Source organism: Oncorhynchus keta, chromosome 22, assembly GCF_023373465.1.
Source record: "Oncorhynchus keta strain PuntledgeMale-10-30-2019 chromosome 22, Oket_V2, whole genome shotgun sequence".
NCBI lineage: Eukaryota > Metazoa > Chordata > Actinopteri > Salmoniformes > Salmonidae > Oncorhynchus > Oncorhynchus keta.
The window spans coordinates 12,739,632-12,758,743 of NC_068442.1; the positions used below are offsets into that span (position 1 = coordinate 12,739,632).

A 19,112-nucleotide genomic window follows, 5' to 3' on the forward strand; every position below is an offset into this window, starting at 1 on the left:
ACATGTCTGGAGAGACCTGAAAATAGCTGGGCAGCGATGCTCCCCATCCAACCTGACAGAGCTTGAGTGGATCTGCAGAGAATGGGAGAAACTCCCCAAATACAGGTGTGCCAAGCTTGTAGCGTCATACCCAAGTAGATTCGAGGCAGTAATCGCTGTCAAAGGTGCTTCAACAAAGTAGTGAGTAAAGGGTCTGAATACTTATGTAAATGTGATATTTCCGTTTTTTAAAACATTTGCAAAAGATTCCTAGAAACCTGTTTTTTCTTTGTCATTATGGGGTATTGTGTGTAGATTTATGAGGGGGGAAAAACTATTTAATACATTTTAGAATAATTGTGGAAAAAGTCAAGGGGTCTGAATACTTTCCAAGGGCACTGTATGTCACTCCCTTGTGGTGACAGAAATAGGCCTGAGTAGAACAGTGCAGTACTCTGATTGCTGCATAATAGAACATCATCCTGGGTGACAGAGAGGGTGAGGAGTATGTCCTACAGAACACTACACTCTTAGAAAAAAAGCTGCTATCTAGAACCTAAACGGTTCTTCGGCTGTCCCCATAAGATAACTCTTTCAAGAACCCTTTTTGGTTCCAGGTAGAACCCTATTGGGTTTCATGTAGAACCTGTTCCCTAGAGGGTTCTACATGGAAACCAAAATAGTTCTACCTGGAACCAAAAAGGTTCTTCTAAGAGTGTACAAGCACAACAACAACAAGGGTGTTTCTCTGCTGCCGTCGCTGCGTAAACAATATGCCAGCGATTATCAGCATGACACAATTATTTATTACTGTTATTCGACAATAATGATTCTGTTTCACAAGGATTTGCCACATAGTCAACACAATTGCAACAATCACACAGCCATAACCATGTATAAACAATCGTACACACAGAGGCAGACACACACAACCTCCAACACACACACCCTCCAACACACACACCTTCCCACCCGCATGCACACACACACACCAAACACATCCCATGGTTACAAAAGCACGGCCCATCCAGTCTCTGTTAAGCAACTGTTGTCTCTGTCGCGTCCATAAATACTTGTGCCATTGCTCTCCTTCAGAGCATAACAACATACAGCAGCATCATAATTATAATAACAATAATACTACATACAGCAGCACACACAACATGCAAACAGCTACACAACACATCACTATGGCACAGAGGAAGGACACACAAACTTACAGTGCTGTATCCTGTGCTGAGTCTCAGTGAAAAGACTGCTATCTCCCCCTTTACTCTGCATTACTGTTTGACTGGGATGGCTGCCAGACGCTTCTCTCACTCACTCACTCCCACTCCTCCTCCTGTCTTTCACCCTCATAGGAAGAATAGCAGCACACAGAGAGATCTGCAGTGCTGCTGGATCTGTGGCAGTATGCTGACGTCTCTACTCTCTCTCTGTGCGTCTCTCTCTCTCTCCCTCCTTTCTCCAAGGTCAGGGAAAGATCCGCCTAGCTATAGGGGTGACTCCTCCCACAACGGAGCAGTCAGTTACGCTGCAACCTCTAGCTGTCCCCCCTTCCTCTTCCTCCCTCCATCCCCACAACCATCCAGCAGGGTGGAAGTAATTACCCCATCATGAGCCAGATTAACCCAGCCTGCTCTCCTCTTCTTCCCCGATGGGCCACGGCCACCTCACAGACAGACAGGATTACGACAGGGTTCAAGGCCACTCCAGGACACAGAGCAGGAACAGCAGGACAGGGCTAGTCTGGGTAGCCATTTGCTTAGTTGTTCAGGAGTCTTATGGCTTGGCGGTAGAAGCTGTTTAGAATCCTCTTGGACCTAGAATTGGCGCTCCGGTACCGCTTGCTGTGCGGTAGCAGAGAGAACAGTCTATGACTAGGGTGGCTAGAGTCTTTTGACAATTTTTAGGGCATTCTTCTGACACCGCCTGGTATAGAGGTCCAGGATGGCAGGACGCTTGGCCCCAGTGATGAACCTTTTGAGGATCTGAGGACCCATGCCAAATCTTTTCAGTCTTCTGAGGGGGAAAATGTTTTGTTGTGCCCTCTTCACAACTGTCTTGGTGTGCTTGGACCATGTTAGTTTGTTGGTGATGTGGACACCAAGGAACTTGAAGCTCTCAACCTGCTCCACTACAGCCCCATCGGTGAGAATGAGGGCGTGATTTATCCTGTAGTCCACAATCATCTCCTTTGTCTTGATCACGTTGAGGGAGAGGTTACTGTCCTTGCACCACACAGCCAGGTCTCTGACCTCCTCCCTACAGGCTGTCTCGTTGTTGTCGGTGATCAGGCCCACCACTGTTGTGTCATCGGCAAACTTAATGATGGTGTTGAAGTCGTGTTTGGCCGTGCAGTCATGCGTGTACAGGGAGCACAGGAGGGGACTGAGCACGCACCCTTGAGGGGCCTCTGTGTTGAGGATCAGCGTAGCGGATGTGTTGTTACCTACCCTCACCACCTGGTGGCAGCCCGTCAAGAAGTCCAGGATCCAGGTGCAGAGGGAGGTGTTTAGTCCCAGGGTCCTTAGCTTATTGATGAGCTTTGAGGGAACTATGGTGTTGAACGCTGAGCTGTAGTCAATGAATAGCATTCTCACATAGGTGTTCCCTTTGTCCAGGTGGGAAAGGACAGTGTGGAGTGCAATAGAGATTGTATCATATGTGGATCGGTTGGGGCGGTATGCAAATTGGAACGGTCTAGGGTTTCTGGGATTATGGTGTTGATAATGGTGTGAGCCATACCCAGCCTTTCGAAGCACTTCATGGCTACAGACGTGAGAGCTACGGGTCGGTAGTCATTTAGGCCGGTTACCTTAGTGTTCTTGGGTCACAGGCACTATGGTGGTCTGCTTAAAACATGTTTGTATTACAGACTCGGACAGGGAGATGTTGAAAATGTCAGTGAAGACACTGGTTAGTGCATGCTTGCAGTACAAGGGCAGCTCTCGGCTGTGCTTCCCTTTATAGTCTGTAATGGTTTGCAAGCCCTGCCACATCCGGTGAGCGTCAGAGCCGGTGTAGTACGATTAGATCTTAGTCCTGTATTGATGCTTGGCCTGTTTGATGGTTTGTCGGAGGACACAGCAGGATTTCTTATAAGCTTCCGCTCCTTGAAAGCGGCACTTCTAGCCTTCTAGCTCAGTGCGGCTGTTGCCTGTAATCCATGGCTTCTGGTTGGGGTATGTACGTATGGTCACTGTGGGGACGACGTCATTGTGATGCACTTATTGATGAAACCAATGACAGATGTGATGTATTCCCCAATGCCATCGAAGGAATCCCGGAACATATTCCAGTCTGGGCTAGCAAAACAGTCCTGTAGCTTAGCATCTGCTTCATCTGACCAATTTTTATTGATCTAGCCACTGGTGATTCCTGCTTTAATTTTTGCTTATAAGCAGGAATCAGGAGGATAGAATTATGGTCATATTTGCCAAATGGAGGGCGAGGGAGAGCTTTGTATGTGTCTCTGTGTGTGGAGTAAAGGTGGTCCAGAGTTGCACATTTAACATGCTGATAGAAATGTGATAAAATGGATTTAAGTTTCCCTGCATTAAAGTCCCCGGCTACTAGGAGCTCCGCCTCTGGTTGAGTGTTTTCTTGTTTGCTTATGGCAGAGTACAGCTCATTCAATGCAGTTTTTGTGCCAGCCTCCGACTGTGGTGGTATTTAAACAACTACGAAAACTACAGATGAAAACTCTTTAGGTAGGTAGTGTTGTCTACAGTTTATCATGAGATACTCTACCTCAGGCGAGCAATAGCTTGAGACTTCCTTTGATATCGTGCACCAGCTATTATTTACAAAAGTACATAGTCCACCGCCCCTGGTCTTACCAGACGCCGCTGTTCTATCCTGCCGGTGCAGCGTATAACCAGCCAGCTGTAGGTTGATAGTGTCATCGTTCAGCCATGTCTCCGTGAAGCATAAGATGTTACAGTTGTGTCCCGTTGGTAGTTTAATCTTCCGCATAGGTAATCTATTTTATTGTTCAAAGATTGCACATTTGGTAGCAGAATGGATGGAAATGGGGGTTTATTCAATCGCCTACGAATTCTCAGAAGGCAGCCCGCCCCCGGGCCCCTTTTTCTCTGCCTCCTCTTCACCCAAATCACTGGGATCTGGGCTTGTTCCCAAGAAAGCAGTACATTGTTTGAGTCGGCCTCCTCAGACTCGTTAAAGGAAAAACATGATTCTGCCAGTCCGTGGTGAGTAATCGTAGTCCTGATGTCCAGAAGTTATTTTCGGTCATAAGAGACGGTAACATTATGTACAAATAAGCAAAAAAATAAGTTACAAACAACTCAAATAAATGAACAAAAAAACGCAATCGGTTGGGGGCACGAAAAACATCTGCCTTCTTCTCCGGCGCCATCTTACTGTATGTGCTAGTACTGTGAATTTGTTGTCAAGACTACATTGCACATGTGCTGCTTGAGATGCAGTATGTTCAGATCTGGGCAGGAGTTTTACTGGATCTGAGTACCGGCACTTGCACAATTGGTGGCTGACTAAATACTTTTTTGCCCCAATGTATGCAGAGGAAGGGATGCTGTCCCGGCTTGCAGCAGTGAGGCTGCTTACCAGAAGGCCTTTCAACTTAATATGGAATCTTTAGTTTAGGCATGCCTTTTGTATTTTTCATTTTTGTATATATTTGTTTCCGTCACCATCTGAACATAATAATATCCTGGGCTCACCGCCCCAAAGGAATCAAGACAGGGCTGGCCCTGGACCTAAGGTAAGGTTTGTGTCTCCCTGGGCACATGTGCATTCAACACTGTCCTCACTCCCTGATTTCTCACATAAATGCACACATACATTCAGGTTAAAGACCATGTAACTAGGCCTAGGACACCTAGCCAAAGCGAGTGCAACAATACCCGTAGTCTAGTTATTGGTTTCAAACCAGACGATTATTAAAGAGGTGAGGATGGACTCAATGATGGAAGTGTAGAACCGAACCAGTAACGACCGTGAGAGTTTGAGTTTCTTCAGCTGACACGGACAGAAGATTCTCCAGTGAGCCTTCTTGGTCACCGATGTAATGTTGTCTTCCCACTTGAGGTTGTGGGAAAAATGCTCCCCATGAATTTGAATGATTCAGCTGCGCTAATGGCTGAGCCATCAATCTAGAGGGGGAGGCATGTAGTGGGACGTTTCCTGAAGTCCACCACCATCTCCACGGTTTTGACTATGTTGAGTTCCAGGTTGTTGCGACTGCACCAGGCCACCAGTCAGTCAGCCTCACCTCAGTACTTGGACTCCTCGCCGTCGGAGATGTGACCGACCAGGGTGGTGTCATCAGCAAACTTGAGTTGTTTGACAGATGCATCGTTGGAGGTGCAGTCATTGGTGTAAAGTGAGAAGAGTGGGGGGGAAAGCACCTATCCTTGCGGCGCCCCTGTGCTGAGGGATAGGGAGTGTGAAAGGTTTGACAGGACATCAGGGATCCACCGACAGATAGAGTTGGGTACGTTCATCTGGGTGAGTTTTTCCTGCAACAGTTGTGGGATGATGGTGTTGAATGTAGAGTTAAAGTCCACAAACAGTATCCTCACGTATGTCCTTCGGGATTGTCAAGGTGCTGAAGGATGTAGTGGAGGCCCATGTTGACAGCGTCATCAACAGACTTGTTGGCTCTGTAAGTATACAGCAGAGGGTCAAGGAGGGCATCAGTGATGTCTTTGAGGTGGGATAGGATGAGGCCCTCGAAGGACTTGATGACTGAAGCGAGTGCTACAGGTCTGTAGTCATTCAGCCAGGGTACTTTCTTGTTAGGCACAGGCACAATGATGGATGATTTAAAACAGTACATAGCTAAAGTGATTGATTGAAGATGTCCGTGAATAAAGGGTTAGAGCTGGTCAGCACTGTGTTTCAGTGTTGCTGGGAAGACCTGGTCTGGGGCTGCAGGTTTCCTACAGTCCTGTTTCTTAAAAAGCCTGTTGACTTCTTGCTCTGATGACATGGGATGGGGGACGGCAACCTGGGACAAGCAGGGGGTTGTTTGAAACTTGGGGGGTCTTTTGTTTGCAGTTTGTGATCTAACGAAGACCCTTCCAGACAGACAAGCAGTCTTTGGAGGAGAATTGTTGTTCTAGCCTCTCCTTGTATTGTTATTTGGCTGCCTTAATCCCCTTATTCAGTTGCTGCTGTGCCACTCTGTATTGGTCCATAATGCCACTCCTAATGCCACTCCTATGTGCCACCTCTTTGGCAGAGTGTAGGCCTTTCAGCTTCGCATTGAACCAGGGTTTGTCATTGCTGGCTTTGACAAAAGTGGCGTGAGAATACAGTGTTCCTCACAGACACTGATGTAAGATGTGACCCTGTCAGTGTAGTCGTGATTGGTGGAATCGTCATCTTCAAATCCCTCGCACAGCTTGTTGAGGACGTTGTTTCGTAAGGCTGAGGAAATTACAGGTCTTGTTCCATTCAATAGGAGATCGCCGTGCACTGTGAGAAAAGCATCTTCTGCCCAGTACAGTTTCAGTGGTCCTTCGCATCCGTTGAACTCAGGCCATCCTTCCTGACCCATTGTCATGACTTTGAGCACACACTGTCAGCTTTGAGCTGTTCTATCAAATTGTTCATGTAGGAAACAGTGGCTGGAAGCTGTTCCAAGATGGCGTCCACGTAGATATTTGTTCTCTACATGAGATCTTTTTCTGTAGCAGTACCTTTGGCTTTGACTGGTGCACATGACAGTGTGTCTGCAGTTACATTTACATTACATTTAAGTCATTTAGCAGACACTCTTATCCAGAGCGACTTACAAATTGGTGCATTCACCTTATTACATCCAGTGGAACAGCCACTTTACAATAGTGCATCTAAATCTTTTAAGGGGGGGGGGGTGAGAAGGATTACTTTATCCTATCCTAGGTATTCCTTAAAGAGGTGGGGTTTCAGGTGTCTCCGGGAAGGTGGTGATTGACTCCGCTGTCCTGGCGTCGTGGGGAGTTTGTTCCACCATTGGGGGGCCAGAGCAGCGAACAGTTTTGACTGGGCTGAGCGGGAACTGTACTTCCTCAGTGGTAGGGAGGCGAGCAGGCCAGAGGTGGATGAATGCAGTGCCCTTGTTTGGGTGTAGGGCCTGATCAGAGCCTGGAGGTACTGAGATGCCGTTCCCCTCACAGCTCCGTAGGCAAGCACCATGGTCTTGTAGCGGATGCGAGCTTCAACTGGAAGCCAGTGGAGAGAGCGGAGGAGCGGGGTGACGTGAGAGAACTTGGGAAGGTTGAACACCAGACGGGCTGCGGCGTTCTGGATGAGTTGTAGGGGTTTAATGGCACAGGCAGGGAGCCCAGCCAACAGCGAGTTGCAGTAATCCAGACGGGAGATGACAAGTGCCTGGATTAGGACCTGCGCCGCTTCCTGTGTGAGGCAGGGTCGTACTCTGCGGATGTTGTAGAGCATGAACCTACAGGAACGGGCCACCGCCTTGATGTTAGTTGAGAACGACAGGGTGTTGTCCAGGATCACGCCAAGGTTCTTAGCGCTCTGGGAGGAGGACACAATGGAGTTGTCAACCGTGATGGCGAGATCATGGAACGGGCAGTCCTTCCCGGGAGGAAGAGCAGCTCCGTCTTGCCGAGGTTCAGCTTGAGGTGGTGATCCGTCATCCACACTGATATGTCTGCCAGACATGCAGAGATGCGATTCGCCACCTGGTCATCAGAAGGGGGAAAGGAGAAGATTAATTGTGTGTCGTCTGCATAGCAATGATAGGAGAGACCATGTGAGGTTATGACAGAGCCAAGTGACTTGGTGTATAGCGAGAATAGGAGAGGGCCTAGAACAGAGCCCTGGGGGACACCAGTGGTGAGAGCGCGTGGTGAGGAGACAGATTCTCGCCACGCCACCTGGTAGGAGCGACCTGTCAGGTAGGACGCAGTCCAAGCATGGGCCGCGCCGGAGATGCCCAACTCGGAGAGGGTGGAGAGGAGGATCTGATGGTTCACAGTATCGAAGGCAGCCGATAGGTCTAGAAGGATGAGAGCAGAGGAGAGAGAGTTAGCTTTAGCAGTGCGGAGCGCCTCCGTGATACAGAGAAGAGCAGTCTCAGTTGAATGACTAGTCTTGAAACCTGACTGATTTGGATCAAGAAGGTCATTCTGAGAGAGATAGCGGGAGAGCTGGCCAAGGACGGCACGTTCAAGAGTTTTGGAGAGAAAAGAAAGAAGGGATACTGGTCTGTAGTTGATGACATCGGAGGGATCGAGTGTAGGCTTTTTCAGAAGGGGTACAACTCTCGCTCTCTTGAAGACGGAAGGGACGTAGCCAGCGGTCAGGGATGAGTTGATGAGCGAGGTGAGGTAAGGGAGAAGGTCTCCGGAAATGGTCTGGAGAAGAGAGGAGGGGATAGGGTCAATCGGGCAGGTTGTTGGGCGGCCGGCCGTCAGAAGACGCGAGATTTCATCTGGAGAGAGAGGGGAGAAAGAGGTCAGAGCACAGGGTAGGGCAGTGTGAGCAGAACCAGCGGTGTCGTTTGACTTAGCAAACGAGGATCGGATGTCGTCGACCTTCTTTTCAAAATGGTTGACGAAGTCATCTGCAGAGAGGGAGGAGGGGGGGGAGGGCAGTTGACAGACTCTTTCCGGGGAGTATCTCATCAGACTCGTCCTGAAGTGCTGGATTAGTGGGGGAAGGGTGTCCAAGGGTTAGACGGCTCAGGAGAGGTTTTCAACTGAAAGTGTTGACCAATGAGAAAGTCTCTGAATTTTCCACATGCCCATGTCAGCCCCAGAGCTTATTTTGTCCACTTGAGTGTGTCTCTGCTCCACAACGGTTCTCCATTCCTCGCTCTGCTCCTGGGGCTGCTCCTCCTAGCCCGTAGGAAGATGCATCTGCTGCACACGGGTGTGGTTGTCAGCTCCTCCTTCAGCTCATTGAAGGATCGGACTTGGTCGGCGCCCCCAGTGCCAGTGGTTTTTCTTTGAAGGTAAGTCTCTGAGAGGTTTGTCCTTTTCAGCTAACTGGGGTTAGAACTTTCAAAGCTGGGAAGCTCCTCAGCTTGTTGATGTTGATGTTGGATGGCTCCGCCATCTCCGAGACAGCCTCTGTGTTTGTCAGGTTGGGCTGTACTATTTCGTCCGAGATAATGTGGCCAGGAACTTCACTTCCTTTTTTGACAGGTCACATTTGTCCATGTTCAGAGTTTATTTATTTTGTATTTTATTTAACATTTACTTAACTAAGCAAGCCAGTTAAGAAATTCTTATTTACAATGACGGCCTACCCAGCCAAACCCAAACCTGGGACTCCCAATCATGTCCGGTTGTGACACAGCCTGGAATCGAACCAGGGTCTGTAGTGATGCCTCGAGCACTGAGATACAGTGCCTTAGACCGCTGTGGCACTCGTTAAGCTGACCTTTTCCATCTGCAACACGAAATTAAGTCTTGTATCATGCTCCACTTGTGTTTGACCCCAGAATAACACATCATCCATGTGACACACAACACCTTCCAGGCCTTCATTAAACTCTGTCACCATTCTGTTCTGGAAGTGTTCAGGTGCTGAAGTGATGCCGAAGGGCAGGTGGTTGAAGCCACAGGTCTGTTCGACAGTGGGAAGTATGCATTTTACTCTACACACTGACCCATTGAGACTGGTGAAAATGGGCACATATCCGCAAGTCCATGTTCTTCTTTGGAACAACCACCAGGCCGGCACACCAATCTGGGAAGATAAACTCTAGAGACAACCTTGAACCCTTGCATACGCTCTAGCTCTTTCTTGACGTTTGGTATCAATGTCAGAGGAATCCGTCGTGGACTGTGGTGTGAGTAGGGCACTGCGCTGGGTTTCAGCTTGATTGTATATGGTTGTTGAGCTGAACCAAGACCGCTGCACGTCTTTGGGTAGCTTTCTTTCATTGTCTGTCAATCAATGCTGTCGAGTTGAGCAACTAGCTCAAGCTTTGTGATGGCTGGTCTGCCTAGTAAAGCGGTGTCTAGATACACACCCTCCAGTGTCTCCTTTTCGTAGAACCACACTTACGATGCCGATCACGTCCAGCGAACGCTCTTCCTGGTCCTAGTGGTTTTGTTCATTTTTGCAGAGGTGACTTGCTGGTTCCTGCAAAAATGTGACTGGACACATTGTCTGGGATAACAGTCACATTGGCACCCGTGTCTATTTTGAATTTCAAATTCCCAGTCCATCACTTGGATATCCATCATTCACAGGTCACCTCCTGTTGCCATTTTACTAGGAAAATGCTATTCTTGAACCTCGTTTACTGCTCTTGATGTTAGAAATACATGTTGGTAATGTCAAGGTTTTTTCACAGGAGTGGCACTTCTTCCTTAGCTGGACACTGTGCTCTTGGATGTGCAGGGCTTTCGCCACAGTGTTGACACCGACTGCTTTTTCCTCATTAGCATCTCCATGGCTAGCTTTCTGTTTCCACTGATACTGGCTGCCTTTCTACATAACTCTATCCACTGAGCCTCTTTTACCATCACTATCACCTCGCAGGCTACTTTGCGGTCTTTTCACTTCGTCAGTTTGCCTTGCCATCTCAATTGCTCTCATCTAGTGTAAGATCTTCATCTAGCTCCATCAGCTTTGACAGACGCATGTCTGCTAAACTAAGGACTAGCCTGTCTCTAATTAGCTCATCATGCAAAAGTCCATAGATGCAATGTTCATCTAGAGCATATAAGACTGTGGCAAAAATAATCCACCGTTTCATTTCCCCTGTCTCTGCATGTTAAAGCGGGCTCTCTCATAAATCACGTTATTTTTCACAATAAAGAATGCATGAAATCCGTTTCTTACTTGTCCATACTGTTGTTGCTCGAGTTTGTTTCGATTCAGCTCCCTCAAAACGCGGTCTGCTTCGTCGCCCATACAGTACATGAGTGTTTACCTGCGGCTCCTCAGTGGATGTGTGAAGATGATTCTCTTGACCAAAGAGCTCAATCCATTTGGTCCATTCTTGCGGTTTAGAAAAATGGCTCCGGCAGCTGTGTGCTAAATGTAGCACTTCACAAGTATCTGTCTCACCCCCACAGAAGCTCACCTCAACCCTCCAAAGCTCACTTGATGTTTTCCAGCCTGCTGGCATGATGCCATAGTGCAGGTGGCCACCCAGTCTCTCGCTGAGTTCTCCAGTTGTGAGACGCACTGCTTGGCCCGGTGCAGGCAAGGGTTGAATATTTTCCTGGTATTTTACAAATGTTTCATCCTCACTTTTCCCAGTATTTCCCTACATTGAATACATTTCATGAGCCTGACATTAGACATTTTATGAGCAAACGCCAAGAATGCTCAAATAACACATATAGGCCTATGATATACAGTGCATTCAGAAAGTATTCAGAACCCTTTGACTTTTTACACATTTTGTTACATTACAGCCTTATTCTAACATTTACTAAATCATTTTTTCCCCTCGTCAATCTACACACAATGCCCCACAATGACGAAGCGAAAACATAAATACCTTATATTCATAAGTATTTAGACCCTTTGCAATAAGACTCTAAATTGAGCTCAGGTGCATCCTTGAGCTGTTTCTCACCACTTTATTGGACTCCACCTGTGATAAATTAAATTGATTGGACATGATTTGGAAAGGCACATATCTGTCTATATAAGGTCCCACAGTTGACAGTTGTGGCAAAAACCAAGCCATGACGTCGAAGGAATTGTCCGTAGAGCTCCAATACACGATTGTCAAAGCACAGATCTGGGGAAGGGTACCAAAACATTTTTTAAACATTGAAGGTCCAAGAACACAGTGGTCTCCATCATTCTTAAATGGGAGAAGTTAGGCAGAGACTGGGAGAGTAGTCAGGATCGAGGGAAAGATGAATGGAGCAAAGTACAGAGAGAATATTTCAGGCCTTGAACCCGATCGAACATCTCAGGAGAGAGCTGAAAATAGCTGTGCAGCAATGCTCCCCATCAAACCTGGCAGAGCTTGAGAGGATCTGCAGAGAAGAATGGGAGAAACTTCCCAAATACAGGTGTGCCAAGCTTGTAGCGTCATACCCAAGAAGACTCAAGGCTGTAATCGCTGCCAAATGTGTTTCAAAGTACTAGGTAAAGGTTCTGAATACTTATGTTCATGTAATATTTCCATTTTTTATTTCTAATAAATTTGTAAAAAATTCAAAAAACATATTTTTGCTTTGTCATTATAAATTTTAGAATGAGCCTGTCACGTAATTAAATGTGGAAAAAGTCAAGAGGTCTGTATATGCTACAGCATATTACTTACGACAAAAAACAGCCATGTGCTCTCTTGGGTAAATAGTGTAAATGAAACAAGCTCCAGTATGCTAATCTTTTTCTGTATGAACTATTTTACTGTACTGGGCTCAAACCCTACACCCCCAACCCGAGCACTCTATTCTGCCACCTCAGGTCTCTTGGCCCTCCTGCTCCGCCCAGTCCAGTCCAATCTCCTCTCTGTCCTGAAGCTAGGACAGCAGAATCCCTGCCCATCTTCTGAAAACCTACCTCTTCAAAGAGTATCTTAAATAATCATCCTCAAATCAAAATAACCAGCACTTGACCCCCTTTCTATGCCTGTGATATGTGGTTGTCCCACCTAGCTATCTTTTATTATATATATATATATATATATATATATATAATTTTTCTTCCCAGTTTCATGGTATCCAATTGGTAGTTATAGTACTGTCCCATCGCTGCAACTCCCATACGGACTCGGGAGAGGCGAAGGTCGAGAGCTGTGCGCCCTCCGAAACACAATCCAACCAAGCCGCACTGCTTCTTCACACAATGCCCGCTTAACCCGGAAGCCAGCCGCACCAATATGTTGGAGAAAACACTGTACACCTGGCGGCCGTGTCAGCGTGCACTGCGTCGCTAGTGTGCGATGGGACAAGAACATCCTTGGCCAATTGTGCGCCACCTCATAGGTCTCCCGGTCGCGGCAGGCTGCGACAGAGCCTGGACTCGAACCAGGCTCTCTAGTGGCACAGCTAGCACTGCGATGCAGTGCCTTAGACCACTGCGTCACTCGGGAGGCCTGTTACACCCGCCTCTGTGAAGAGGGAACGCAACACCCTGCTACAACTCAACTCCCTGTGAAGTGAAAGAGGTATGGGACTGTAGGTGCGAGTAAGGATGACAAAGGCAGAGAGAGTGGTACCGTTAACAAGGAATTTATTCCGTCACACGGTAATATGGGGAAAAGGGTCTGGATGGAACTAAAGCAAACAAAGTAAATCTCAAAGCCCCCTCTCCTACCTTACCTGCCTACCCACTACTTACCTCATTTAACACCACCTGGTGCCCTGACCAAAATACAGGGGGTGGTCCGCCCAGGTCTTACCTAGTGTGCCTAGACAGTGAATATACTACGGGTATATGTATGCCTGTGGGCCTCTTGCCTAAGCACTCCCTAGGTGCCTTCCCCTTCCCCCCCTGGGAACAAATGAAACACAATAATACAACCTACTTCACAACAAAACCTGAGAAAAAACTAACTCAGGACGTTACAGAAGCTCTATATCTGACTGAGCAACAAACTAACACAGAACATACCAAAGCTGCTCCCAGCAACAACTAACAGAGTACATACCAAATCTCTTAGCAAAAACCAACATGATATAACCCTCAGCCATCAACCTCCTCTCTCAGCAATGATCTCTCAGCAATTACCTTACAATCAATCTCTCCTCTGAGCAACAGAACACTGGCTTATATAGCTTCAGAAGGAATCTAATTAAAGACAGCAGGGTCCTGACGAGGGGGCGGGGTCAGCTCTCCAATCATCAATTCGGGGCTGACCAATCAGCTGCTTGGGGAGAATTTCAGGAAGCCATTTCCTGAAACACACACTCAAATACACAAACGACAACACAGAAACTGGGGAATGTAACAAGGCCACACCTAGCCATCTTAAGATGAATGCACTATCCAGAGCGTCTGCTAATTGACTCAAATTTAAATGTATTAAACTGTATGGACTGGAATTACGCAGCTCATTCAAACCATGGTAAAGCTGGGAGAGAACATACGATTCTGATTGATTGTACATTTTGAAATATAATTCACCTATTTATATAATTCGTAGCCTGATATATATATATATATATATATATATATATATATCTTTCATTATATACATATCTTTCATTATATTTCCCACAATGTTATTAGCCTACCTCCTCTTTCTCTCTCTATTGTTGCTTCATTCCTTTGTCGCTTTCAACAGTTAAATGAAATAAGTTCTGTTGTCCTTATCTTCAACATTCTAATGACATTGTCATGGATCCCTCTAGAACTTTCATTGCGCACACCTGGCCCCTATTCCCACTGATTGTGTTTGTATATATGTGCCCTTTGTTCACCATGGTGCTGTCCATTATTGTTACAATGTCCGTTGGTGCGTGTGAGGACCTGTGCTGTGTGTTTTGGGCTTTCGTGCCCTTGTGGATTGCGCAGATTATTACGTATCTCGTCCCATGTGTTAATCATTGTGTGCTTGTGTTGTTTATTCGAGGTACATCTCACTCTTTTGTTTGGGTTTCATCCCTGTGTTTTGTTACGTGTTTGTTTGGTCTTCGTCCCCGGATCCCTCTGGAATTTTCATGACCCAATGTTCAATCTTGGGAGCATGTCATGGCTTTAGAAGCTTCTGATAGGCCAACTGACACCATTTGAGTCAATTGGAGGTGTACCTGTGGATGTATTTCAAGTCTTACCTTCAAACTCAGTGCCTCTTTGCTTGACATCATGGGAAAATCAAAAGAAATCAGCCATGACTTCCACAAGTCTGGTTTATCCTTGGGAGCAATTTCCAAATGCCTGAAGGTACCACGTTCATCTGTACAAAAAATAGTACGCAAGTATAAACACCATGCGACCACGCAGCCATCATACCGCTCAGGAAAGAGACTCGTTCCGTCTTCTAGAGATGAACGCACTTTGGTGCGAAAAATAAAAATCAATCCCAGAACAACACCAAAGGACCTTGTGAAGATGCTGGAGGAAACCGGTACAAAGTATCTATATCCACAGTAAAACAAGTCTTATATCGACATAACCTGAAAGGCTGCTCAGCAAGGAAGAAGCCACTGCTCCAAAACCACCATAAAAAAGCCAGACTACGGTTTGCAACTGCACATGGGGACAAAGATCATACTTTTTGGAGAAATGTCCTCTGGTCTGATGAAACAAAAATAGAACTGTTTGGCCATAATGACCATCGTTATGTTTGAAGGAAAAAGGGGGAGGCTTGCAAGCCGAAGAACACCATCCCAACCGTGAAGCACGGGGCTGGCAGCATCATGTTGTGGGGGTGCTTTGCTGCAGGAGGGACTGGTGCACTTCACAAAATAGATGGCATCATGAGGATGGAAAATTATGTAGATATATTGAAGCAACATCTCAAGACATCAGTCAGGAAGTGAAAGCCTGGTCACAAATGGGTCTTCCAAATGCACAATGACCCCAAGCATACTTCCTAAGTTGTGGCAAAATGGCTTAAGGACCACAAAGTCAAGGTATTGGAGTGGTCATCACAAAGCCCTGACCTCAATCTGATAGAAATCTGTGGGCAGAACTGAAAAAGCATGTGTGAGCAAAGAGGCCAACAAACCTGACTCAGGTACACCAGCTCTGTCAGGAGGAATGGGCCAACATTCACCCAACTTATTGTGGGAAGCTTATGGAAGGCTACCTGAAACGTTTGACCTAAGATAAACAATTTAAAGGCAATGCTACCAAATACTAATTGAGTGTATGTAAACTTCTGACCCACTGGCAATGTGATAAAAGAAATACAAGCTGAAATAAATAATTATCTCTTATTATTCTGACATTTCACATTCTTAAAATAAAGTGGTCATCCTAAATGACCTAATACAGGGAATTTTTACTTGGATTAAATGTTAGGAATTGTGAATAACTGTTTAAATGTATTTGGCTAAGGTGTATGTAAACTTCCGACTTCAACTGTATATATATATATATATATATATATATATTACTACCAATCAAAGGTTTTAGAACACCTACTCATTCAAGGGTTCTTTATTTGGACTATTTTCTACATTATAGAATAATAGTGAAGACATCAAAACTATGAAATAGTACATATGGAATCATGTAGTAACCATAGCCACCATTTTCCTTGATGACAGCTTTGCACACTCTTGGCATTACCTCAACCAGCTTCACCTGGAATGCTTTTCCAACAGTCTTGAATGCCAATCTCTTCTTATTGGTGTCCTTTAGTAGTGGTTTATTTGCAGCAATTTGACCATGAAGGCCTGAACAGTTGATGTTGAGATGTGTCTGTTACTTGAACTCTGTGAAGCATTTATTTGGGCTGCAATTTCTGAGGCTGGTAACCCTAAGGACCTTATCCTCTGCAGCAGAGTTAACTGGGTCTTCCTTTCCTGTAACGGTCCTCATGAGAGACATTTTTATCATAGCGCTTGATGGTTTTTGCGACTGCACTTGAAGAAACTTTCAAAGTTGAAATGTTCTGCATTAATATATAATAATAATAATAATATATGCCATTTAGCTGACGCTTTTATCCAAAGCGACTTACAGTCATGTGTGCATACATTCTACGTATGGGTGGTCCCGGGAATCGAACCCACTACCCTGGCGTTACAAGCGCCATGCTCTACCAACTGAGCTACAATCAGGCCCCGCATTGACTGACCTTCTTGTCTAATGATGGATTGTTGTTTCTCTTTGCTTATTTGAGCTGTTCTTGCCATAATATGGACTTGGTCTTTTACCAAATAGGGCTATCTTCTGTATACCACCCCTACCTTGTCACAACACAACTGATTGTCTCAAACACATTAAGATGGAAAGAAATTCCACAAATTAACTTTTAAGAAGGCACAACTGTTAATTGAAATGCATTCCAGGTGGCTACCCCATGAAGCTGGTTGAAAGAATGCCAAGAGTGTGCAAAACTCTAATCAAGGCAACGGGTGGCTATTTGAAGAATCTCAAATATAAAATATATTTTGATTTGTTGAACACTTTTTTGGTTACTAATCAAATCAAATCACATTTTATTGGTCACATACACATGGCTAGCAGATGTTATTCTGAGTGTAGCGAAATGCTTGTGCTTCTAGATCTGACAGTGCAGCTATATCAACAAGTAATCTAACAATTCCACAACAACCTAATACACACAAATCTAAGTATAACGGGATGGAATAAGAATAAGTACAAATAATTATATGGATGAGCAATGACCGAGCGGCATAGGCAAGGTGCAATAGATGGTATAAAATACAGTATATACATATGGGATGAGTAATGCAATGTAAACATCAATCAATCAATAAAATTTTATTTATATAGCCCTTCGTACATCAGCTGATATCTCAAAGTGCTGTACAGAAACCCAGCCTAAAACCCCAAACAGCAAGCAGTGCAGGTGTAAACGTCATTATTAAAGTGGCAATTATAAAGTTACTAGTGATCCATTTGTTAGAGTGGCCAATGATGGTCTCTATTTAGGCAGGAGCCTCTATGTTAGTGATGTCATTATTTCTAGATGGTTCCTTGTGTGTTATTTCATAGTTTTGATGACTTCACTATTATTCTACAATGTAGAAAAGAGTACAAATAAAGAAAATCCCTTGAAGGAATAGCTGTGTTCAAACTTTTCAAAAGTTTGGGGTCACTTAGAAATGTCCTTGTTTTTTGTCAATTTTTTTGTCCATTAAAATAACATCAAATTGTTCAGAAATACAGTGAAGACATTGTTAATGTTGTAAATGACTATTGTAGTTGGAAACGTCAGATTTCTATTGGAATATCTACATAGGTGTACAGAGGCCCATTATCAGCAACCATCACTCCTGTGTTCCAATGGCACGTTGTGTTAGCTAATCCAAGTTTATCATTTTAAAAGGCTAACTGATCATTAGAAAACCCTTTTGGAATTATGTTACCAGAGCTGAAAACTGTTGTTCTGATTAAAGAAGCAATAAAACTGGCCTTCTTTAGACTAGTTGAGTATCTGGGGCATCAGCATTTGTGGGTTCGATTACAGGCTCAAAATGGCCAGAAACAAAGAACTTTCTTCTGAAACTCATCAGTCTATTCTTGTTCTGAGAAATGAAGGCTTTTCCATGTGAGAAATTGGCAAGAAACTGAAGATCTTGTACAACGCTGTGTACTATTTCCTTCACAGAACAGCGCAAACTGGCCCTAACCAGAATAGAAAGAGGAGTGGGAGGCCCGGTGCACAACTGAGCAAGAGGACAACTACATTAGAGTGTCTAGTTTGAGAAACAGACACCTTACAAGTCCTCAACTGGCAGCTTCATTAAATAGTACCCGCAAAACACCAGTCTCAAAGTAAACAGTAAAGAGGCGAGTCTGGGATGCTGGCCTTCTAGGCAGAGTTCCTCTGTCCAGTCTCTGTTCTTTTGCCCATCTTAATATTTTATTTTTGTTGGCCAGTCTGAAATATGGCTTTTTCTTTGCAACTCTGCCTAGAAGGCCAGCATCCCAGAGTCGCCTCTTCACTGTTGACGTTGAGACTGGTGTTTTGCCCGGAAGAGAGATGGAGATGTGTACATTTAGACGTGCATTCGGTCCTTATGTTACTGTATCATTGGCTATGCTGCATCAAATGTAGGCCTACCTGTCACAAGAAAATAACTTACTATCATGAGATGATATGTCTACATGCATTGTGAACTGCGCTCCATACTGAGATGGGATGTCTGTCCCCACCCTGAGCATTGATGACTGATCACGCAGAGAGCAGAGAGAAGGCCCTAGAGAAGCCAGATTTAGGCATCATATATCATTTAACAGTTCCATTTCACGTGATGGTGTTCATATAAATCATTTATTATAATTTGCCTGTTTCTTGCAGTTATTTACCAGGAAAGGTGAGCGGTTTTGGGCGGTAAATCTCGGTAACCGGGTTCCCCGCCATTCAACTGTAATGCAGACAGACAGCTGGGATCCAGTACTACAACCTTCTCCTGTCTGAGCAGCAGAAATGGTTTCTGGCCTGCTACCTCCAGGAGGCGCATCGCTAAGTTCTACAAGAGACTCAGAGAGGCTGAGGGGGAGGACACTGATGAAGAGTAGGAGAATGAAGAAGATGTGGAGCCTCTAGGGTGTCCAATCAAAGC

The 19,112-nt window shown here is 45.4% G+C and overlaps 1 protein-coding gene across 2 annotated transcripts in view; it reads right to left on the bottom strand.

The window, feature by feature from the left end:
* Positions 1–1,392, bottom strand: part of mical3a (microtubule associated monooxygenase, calponin and LIM domain containing 3a) — a 157,213-nt gene extending 155,821 nt beyond the window's left edge. For both annotated transcript variants that reach the window (XM_052474788.1, XM_052474787.1), the window contains exon 1: positions 1,200–1,392. The gene's annotated coding sequence lies outside the window, so the exon portion shown is untranslated. The remainder of the gene's footprint in view (positions 1–1,199) is intronic.
* Positions 1,393–19,112: the final 17,720 nt, after the last annotated feature.